We start from the raw sequence: 9690 nt of genomic DNA on the forward strand, positions 1-9690 counted from the left end.
CCAGTTGAGTAGTGGGATTGATGTAATCGACTTAACTCCTCCCCCGAAATTGCTAGCCTTGTGCCAAAATTTGAAACCAATATTCTCATCAATGGCAATTTAATAACAGTCCTTTTATGTAGTCACTTGATCTGTAAGAAAAAGCAGTCAAATTTCCTTCAAATCCCAACATACTGTCTTCAAACAAATATATAGCATATAGTCTGAAAAACTAAACGAGATAGCAATAGCCGGATTGTCTTTGGTCACAGATCTACACAGGAAATGTTGACGAGAAATTAAACAGCATCATCAGTAAAACATTATTTCTTAAGCCAATACAAGAAATGAATGTTTGAATAAATATTAATCTGAAAGCTAAAGGCACTGAGCTGTCAGAGTCGTTAGAACGTCGAACAAATTGCTTTGCAACATTTCTTCCGACTCATCATTCTCAGCTTAAATCCCGCTGAGGCCAGTTTTGCGTTTCACCCCTTTCGAAATCGATAAAATATAGTATCACTCACTGAATTTTATGTAATCGATTTGCCTTCACCCTCTAAAATTGCTGGACTTGAATTCGAAATCGTTCCGTTCAGAGGGAACGTTGTGATCTCGGTCACTCATACGCCATACCACCCGGGTGACTGGCCTCAGAAGTCCTTGGTCACAAGATTTTTTTTTGTTATCTAAAAGGTAACAGACACTGCTGTAAGTAAAATGGTATTATCGAGAGTTCTTTTGTAAGTTGAGGAAATTAGAGAGGTGAGTAAATTTGATTATTTGTTGTTCCTTCTCTGTTCTGAAGAAAATTGGTATTTGCAGGTAAAAGGTAGGTGAGGTGTGAAGCACCCGCAATCGAAACTAGGTTGTTGACTTGTCTTACTAGAGAGCTTGCATCTTTATCTATAAAAGTCGCTCGCTTCGATAGTGGAATGGTGAAGCAAAACAATTTTATTAATTTAATCACTGCAAACTTGTTGATTAAATGAGACTTAATACATGTGGAACCTCTAAGACTACTTTATAATTATATTTCGTAGTACCGTTTACAGGACTACCATTGACGGTTAAACCAATAGCCTTCGGAAAGTTTGTATTAATTATATTAGTTACACAAAATAAAATAGCATTAAAAAAAAAGAAAAGCTTAATGATAATAATTGCCACGAGAGCTCTCTTAAGATGTTATATTTAGTTTCACTATCTGTAGAACTATTCATTAGCTGAATTGACAATTAAGAAGAAATTGCGATAAAAGCTCATATACATATTATCAAATGAAAAAAATGCGTTAGAATGAGAGTAAAAAGCTATTAAAGAAATGTACCGTCAAATTGAAGAAATAAGCTCATATCATAAGTTAATTGTTCAGAGATATGTTAGGACGATTGTACATAAGTCCCTTAAATTGCTATGAAGATAGTTTCTTAAACCTTCTTTTACTCTATTTCCCTATTTTTTTTTTAATTGGCTTAGACATTCTTTATAGGGAGTAGAGTAACGCGAGCCTGTACAAAATCACTCATGCACATACACACATACACACACACACACACATACAACATATTAGCACATAGACATTACTACACATATCAAAGCAAACACGTGTATTTGTGTTTGTGATTTATCTGTGGATATATAAACAATATACAAAGGAGTGCACGTATATGAGCATAAACACGTGTAGGTTTATATACTCGGATGCTACAATATAAACATATGCATATGTTATATGTCAAATCACACGCAAATACACAAGTCATGCGTGTGTATGTGCGTGTGTATATGCGTGTATACATACAGACGAACTAACATGCACATACATATACAATCATTTATATACATCAGTGTGTATATATACATGCATACTAATATATATGTGCGTGTGCGTATACACGGACATACACATACATCATATACATATACACACACACACATACATACATATATATATATATATATATATATATATATATGTGTGTGTGTGTGTGTGTGTGCATAGGTGTACCTATGTGAGTGTATGTATATGTATTAGGTATGTATCTATGTGAGCATATGTATGTAGTTCGGTATGTATATATAGAGAGGAGGGTGAGATTAGAAAATGGTGACTGAGTGGCTGAGAGCGAATATATATGGGAAGGAGAATAAAAAGAACAACAACATTGACAACAACATCGATGACGACAAGATAGAGCTAGTAATACGTTTTGAGAAAATAAGTCGTCGGTAAACAGGCGCGAAATCGTCTGAAGCGTAATTAGTCAGTCGCAAAATCTGTGTAGAATTTTAAGGAATTAATGTTTACTTCAAGAATCTCCATATATCAACTTTCTTTTTTATGTAAACAACCTGGAGAGAAAGAAGAATAAATTATTAAATCTCTTGAACAAAGTTCAAATTTCGGAATGAATCATCTTTACAAGTGTTATCTAAATTGTCTACATTTTAAACATAAATAAATAAATAAATAAGCAAGCTGCTTCTGTTAGTAGTTCAACAGAGAAGGCCGGGAGAGTGTTTGCAATCCCTCGGTCAGCTAGAAATAGGAGTCAAATCTTCTTAAATTTGCTCTCATTTATTTTAAAAATCATAATGTATTCTAGAAATTTACTTTTTGGGGAATGACCACAACTATAACAGCTTTGACCATTTTCATTGGGGTTAAGTGACATCAGTAATTAAAAGGTGGTCTTCTTTGAAATATTTCTACTGCTTATAATAATCTTTTCTACTACCGACACAAAGCCTGAAATTTTGAGTGGGAGGCTGGACGATTGCATCTACTCCATTACTCAATTGGTACTTGCTTTATCGAACCCGAAATGTCGACATCGGAACGTAAAGCGGGAAGGTATACCGCTAAGCATATTATCCGGCGGTTTAAAGATTCTGCCGGCCCGGTGCATTTACTGGCTATTATAGGCATTTGGCCACCAATGTAGAGAAGAGAAGTTTGTCGATGCTATCAGCTACAGTTAATTATTTTATCGATAACGGAGAACTGAAACGCAAATTTGACTTCGGCGTTATTTGAAATCGAACGTAAAGAGCCAGATGAAATATCGCACGGTATTTTGACCAACAACTCTAACGATTCTGCCAATCATTTTGCCGTTTTAGAATAACATAACCGTTTCTAAAAAGGTTACCTTGAGAAAAATTAGTGAAATACTCTTCACGTTCTTGTGCAGCTGTTTTTGTCCTTTTTAATATTTGATGTTAGGGTGGCGAGCTGGTGGAGTCGTTAGCACGCTGGGAAAAATGCTTCGAAACATTTCGTCTGTCTTTACCTTTTGAGTTCAAAATTCCAACGAGGTCAACTTTGCCTTTCGTGCTTTTGGGATCGATAAAATACATACCGGGTGAACACTGGGATCGATGTAATCGACTTAACTCTCCTCTAAACGTGTTGACCTTGTGCAAAATGTGACGTTAGTATTTGATATTGTTCCTAATTTCGGCACAAAGCCATCAAATTTGAGCAGGTGGAGCTCAGTCCATGCCATTAGTCTCTGTACCGAACTGGTACTTTAACTTATCGACTCCAGAAAGATGAGAAGCTTAGTTGACACTGAGTTAATAGAAATTATAACATAAAGAGCCAAAAGAAAGTCAAGGTACATAATAGGATGTTCAAAGGATTTTGCTAAATAAGGGTTACAAATGTTGGCTTTATTGCTACGTAGTTTATCGACTCTGAGAGGATGAAAGGCAAAGTCGATCCCGGCTGCTTTTGAACTCACAAGAGAAAGACGCGCGAAATGCCGCTAGGCATTTTGCCCAGAGTGCTAATGATCTGCCAGCTCACCGCCTTGATTCTGTCAAATATTAAGAAGTAACTTCAACCTGCTATATTATCAGTTGTTTCTTTTTATTTCTTGTTTTGTTTAGTTAATCACTAAAATTGTGTTTAGATGTCTACGTTTGATTTCTTAATTCCGAAGAAATCTTTAATTTTAATTAACAAAATCATTTATCGTTAAATAAATTAATTCAATTCAAGGAGGAAGCAATGCCTGTGACCAATGCTATGCTGGTGATCCGGTCTCTGAAGAAATCGATACTGTTCATGCTTAGTTAGTGCATTTGAAAGACAGCGTGGGTGAGAGACGTGTTCAAAAGAGGAAAAGAGCTGAGTGTGTAGTCTGGTACTGGATTAATCTTTTATACACCAACGTAATTAAAAAAAAGAAAAAAAAAAGACGCTGTGTTAGTAAAAATAGAAATCTTGCGTGTCTTATGGTTCTGGTGTGTTGGTGAGTGAATCACAGTCGAAGTAGTTTGGGTCCGTGAAAATTAAACCGAGTCCGTAAGATGCAGTTTTGGAAGTGATATATAGGAGGATTTTATCCTTACATTTGTAGTGAATTAGTAAAATTGAGGCTTTACTGAAGAGTTGTTAGAGGGCTTAATATGTAGTAGTAGTAGTAGTATAACGACGCGTAGCAAGCTGGCAGAATCATTAGCACGGCAAATCAGAGACCGGCATTTCGACCGTTTTACATTTCGAATTCATATTTCGCTGTGATCGACCTTGTCTTTTATCCTTTTGAAGTTGATAAAATAAAGTGCCAGTCGAGTACCGGGTTCCACGTGATCGATAAACCCCTCACCTAAAATTTCAGGCCACATGTCTAAAGTAAAATGATTATTATGAGGTACATTGCAGGAATTCTAACACTCTTCAGAGAAACAGGTATAACTGCATTAGATTGGTGTAATTTTGGTGTACCATTACTATACATCTGAATAAGCTGATATATCAATTTTTGTTCTAAGTTGAAGGAGTCGGTTGTAACAGCATTTTCACCACACCTTACATAACACTGATAGTCACAGCTGACTAGTTTGCAGAATGTAATCGGGACGTTCGGAAGCTCGATATGTAATAAAGTTTTATGTTAAACTGGTCAAAACGCCACAAAATCTTATAAAATGCACCATATGGATTATTTTTTCGTTGGCAAAAGAGAGCCAAGGACGGTTAAGAGGAGATGAGAGACGATGGGAGGAAGAGGGACGTCAAAGCATCAGAGCTGGTTAAGAAAATTCTCAATTTTCTGGATGAAGACAGTCGTATGTCATTAAAAACAATAAGGATACAATTTGGAGTTGGTGTGGCAACTGTACACACAATTATTCATGAAGAGCTGAACTCACGCAAAAGTTGTGAAGAGTTTGTTCCTCCGTAACGAGTCTCCTGGTAACCGACTACTTGACAGAGAAGGGCATCAAAACTGTCACTCGCCCTCTCTACTATCCAGACTTTGCTCCCTGTGATTTAAGTTGTTACCCAAACTGAAGGAGAACCTCAAGAGTGGTCGTTTTGAAGATGAAGTAGGCTGTGAGAAGGGTCCTCGACACCTTCCATAGGTTCTTCAATTATTGGCTGGAGAATCCTACTTTGAAAAATATTGGAGTTTTATTATCATTTCTTTTTAATTGATAAATGTCTCTCCTGAAACAGTCTGAAAACTTCTGGAATGTGCCTTGTATTATTAATATTTCATTGTTGTTTATCGCTAAAGATTAACGTGTATTAGAAGCTCCGTGAGTTTGTGTCTTGATTTTCGTTTTAGAAGTCTGCTTTTGATTTTATTGTTCTACCTTTGTTTTTAATTGAAAATAACCAGGAGAGACCAATCAATTCTTTCTGTTACGATTACTTGGGAGCAAAATGTTAAAAGGAAGATTTTTCATGTCTTTCCTCACCACCAAATGTAAGTCAAAGATGGTTTTGAAGATCAAGCCGAGTTTCGCAGTCATCTCCAACCATCCAATACAATAAAGGTAGTGTAATTAAAAATAGTAGCAGTAACAACAACAACAAAATCTAAAACAAAACAAAAACCACAATAGTTTCAGCAACAGGAGCAATGGCATGTCACACAAAGTAGAACGCAGAGTTCCCAGCAGCAGAGAATTGTGCGCAGCCGCCATTGCATCGATTGTATCAACGAGCTTTAAGCAGTATCAACATGAACACTACCACCTCTCTAACAAGAAGCAATAAGGAGAGCAACACTGATAATTCTAAAATTAGTAGTAGTAAAACCGCTGAGAAAATATATTGCTTTTATCAAGATCACAAGCGTTTTCGATTGTCTCACTTTTCAAAAGCATGAACATTTAGAAGATATATATTTAAACAAATCGACAGAAAATGCTACGCTCAATATACTTACAATACGTCTTAGGGGAAACAGAAAGAGAAACAATTCTGTATAGATGCTTGTCGTTGAAATGACAGCTTTCGAGCGTATACCTTTAGGCCAAGCTGAATTCGGTTTACGAAACATTTGGGCTGACATCAATTTGGTGTGATATATCCTAAGTTCGGATACATCTGAGTTATTTTCCCCTTGGAAACCCTACACGTGAAACACTCCACCGTCTCAGAAAGAACTAAATATTTTACACTGATAACGATCCACCACGTAAAAATTACAAACATACAACCAGAACTAGACGCTGCTAGAAATAAAGATTCCGAAAAGAAAATTTTGAAGTGGGTGAGGTTGGACATAATCTAAGGCTTAATAGAGGCCTAAGAAGGCAGCAAAGAGGCGCAATGGCCCTGTGGCTAGGGCAGCGGAGCTCGGTCGGAGGATCGCGGTTTCGATTCCCAGACCGGGAGTTGTATGTGTTTATTGAGCGAAAACACCTAAAAGCTCCACGAGGCTTCGGCAGGGGGTGGTGGCGGCCCCTGTTGTACTCTTGCGCCCCAACTTTCTCCCACTCTTTCTTCCTGTTTCTTGATGGACTAGCGTCCCGTCCAGCTGCGGGGAACACATACGCCATAGAAACCGGGTAACTGGGCCCATGAGCCTGGCCAGGCTTTAAAAGGTCGCATAAAAAAAAGAAGGCTGCAGATGGTATTGGAGTGTAAACGACTTCGTTGCTACCACTGCAGAAACATTTTTCACCTAGAGATTTTCTGCCTCCAGAAATAACTGCAAATGAGGCTTCTACAACTGCCCTATCAACACCACAACATCAACACCACCAAAATGAACAACTACAGCATAACTACCACAACAGTATACTTTCTCCTCTTATTTCCCATACTGCGTCTCGACGCTCAAAACCTGCATTGGGCCGCTACGTTCAATTCTTTCTACATCAATATGTCAATGCACTAGAATTGCATTCACATAGACAATTTCCTTCAAGGTTATTTACTTACAAATCCTTAAACCAGTAATCAACCGTATTGGTATCACTACTGAGCCTGCGAAAGTTGTGCGCACGGTATACTAATTACATATACATCAATGTGTGCGCCATTGGTCATATATGGACATATATACATACACACACTTAAATGTATATATATATATATACACATATGTATACATACATTTATGTGTATGTATATATATATATATATATGTGTATATATATATATATATATATATATATATATATATATATACACACAGGCACATTATTTATAAGTTTATAGGTATATATGTGTGACTGTGTGTGTGTGTGCCAATGTGTATGAGGAGAGGTGTACGCAGTGCTGAGAGTGAGTCCTTTATTTCCTTGCCTTGATATGAAGCCAGCTGTGGAAAGAAACTGAGCATCCTGCCTTTGAATACACTTTCAGTTTAACACAATATCAACTGAATTTACAGACTTCCTTCTACGATTGACGTGAAGGTCAATATTATATTCATGTGGCAGGCATTATTTACGCTGCCACTCCTCAGAAACGCTAAGCTGTTTTGATTCTGTCTTGTACACAGACACAGACACACACATCCACGCACATGCACATATATAATATATACCTATACATATATATATACACATATATATGTTATGTGTATGTAAATATGTATAAATATATATATATAAACACACATATGCATATATATATATATATATATATAGTGTGTGTGTGTGTGTGTGTGTGTGTGTGTGTGTGTGTGTGTGTGTGTGTGCACCTCCAATTTTGAACTGTTGAGAGATTGAACAACTCTTAACGAATTACGTTTTAAAATAAACGCTAAAGCTTAGAATTTATCTGGATAGTATGATCGTTGTTTATTTAAGGAAAGTATAGTTAAACAGTTACATCTTTGAAGAATCATGTTTGCCAATTTAAATATATATAATCCGTTAGATACACATTTTGTTTATATTGTAAAAGTATTGTATACCATAAGATGTTAAAAATATTTTGTACGTCTATGACCTGGTCACTGACTTAATTACATTATAGTATATAATAAATAAAGCCGTCACTCATAAACTAGAGGGACTTCGTAGCGTGTAATGTGCTTTTATTTATTGTTTCAGGTGCCTTTGTGTAAATCGCGAGCTGTGTTACATCGACGATATGATAGCTGAGGGGAGAGAAGTCTACATCAGGACTTGGCAGGTACATATTTTTCGCCCGCATAAATTGAAGCAACGTGAAATAAGACACCTTGTTGAAGAATACAACCCGCCATACGCTTAATATATCGTAACCTACGACCACATGATTGTAATATCAACACCATTACTACCAGACCACACAAAGACTGTCGTGACTCATCTACAATGTAATTATTTCAGTTTCAATACACGATCTCGGATTAAGTCACATGCAGACAAATATATTTACAGATGATTTATAAGTTTTTATCTCCAAATTTGAGATAGAGTATCAACAGTTTCGCATTCTTTGAAGAACAGTGGCTTGTTTCAGAAATAACTTCGGCTGCCCACTCCATGTTGTTGCTACAAAGTTCAGACTCGCATGTTATGATTTGTTGACGCCTGCCTTCTTCGCTCGCTCTTCTGTATAATTATTTTTATTATGTGTTATTTCTTTACTACCCACAAGGGGCTACACAGAGAGGGGACAAACAAGGACAGACAAACGGATTAAATCGATTATATCGACCCCAGTGCGTAACTGGTACTTATTTAATCGACCCCGAAAGAATGAAAGGCAAAGTCGACCTCGGCGGAATTTGAACTCAGAACGTAGCGGGCAGACGAAATACCGCTAAGCATTTCGCCCGGTGTGCTAACGGTTCTGCCAGCTCGCCGCCTTTTTTATTATGTGTGCATATGTATTTCTAAATGATTTACATAACCATTGTCTGCGTGCGTGAGTTCATCTTTGTGTGTGTGTGTGTGTGAATGTACGTGTGGAGGTGTAATAAAAAATCTATATAGAAGTTACCATTTCCGAATAAAAATTATATACACACACACTCACACACACGCACACACACACACCCATACACACTCACATATATATATATATACGTATATATATGAAGTATGTAGGTGAAAGTGGTTTTGTTTAAGGAGTGGGGGTTCGTTGTTTACATTGTTTTAATAAAATCGACATTTACAGAAGAGTGTGTGTGTGTGTGTGAGTGTGTGTGTATATAATGTCGACTTTCTGAAGACGTTAACGAAATAGCAGCAGCATCTTGTAAATGTTGAATATGTCAGAATGAAAAGTAATTTCATTACATATGCGCGCGCAAACACACACATACACACACATATACATACGCTCAAGATACACATATACACGCAAAGTTATATGTAACAGTTTAGCAGTTACCTGTGTGTGTGTGTGTGTGTGCGTGTGCGTGTGTTATTTCTTTGCTACCCACAAGGGGCTACACACAGAGAGGACAAACAAGGACAGACAAACGGATTAAGTCGATTATATCAACCCCAGTGCGTAAC

General features: G+C 37.0%; 1 long non-coding RNA gene across 1 annotated transcript; it reads left to right on the top strand.

Annotated features, from left to right (window-relative positions):
• The first annotated feature begins 515 nt into the window (after positions 1-515).
• On the top strand, positions 516-8861 carry LOC149137566 (uncharacterized). Its single transcript, XR_016238668.1, has 2 exons — positions 516-690; positions 8293-8861. It is a non-coding gene; the product is annotated as an uncharacterized LOC149137566 (long non-coding RNA).
• Positions 8862-9690: the final 829 nt, after the last annotated feature.

This window comes from Octopus bimaculoides, chromosome 1, assembly GCF_046866305.1.
Source record: "Octopus bimaculoides isolate indiv1 chromosome 1, ASM4686630v1, whole genome shotgun sequence".
Classification (NCBI taxonomy): domain Eukaryota; kingdom Metazoa; phylum Mollusca; class Cephalopoda; order Octopoda; family Octopodidae; genus Octopus; species Octopus bimaculoides.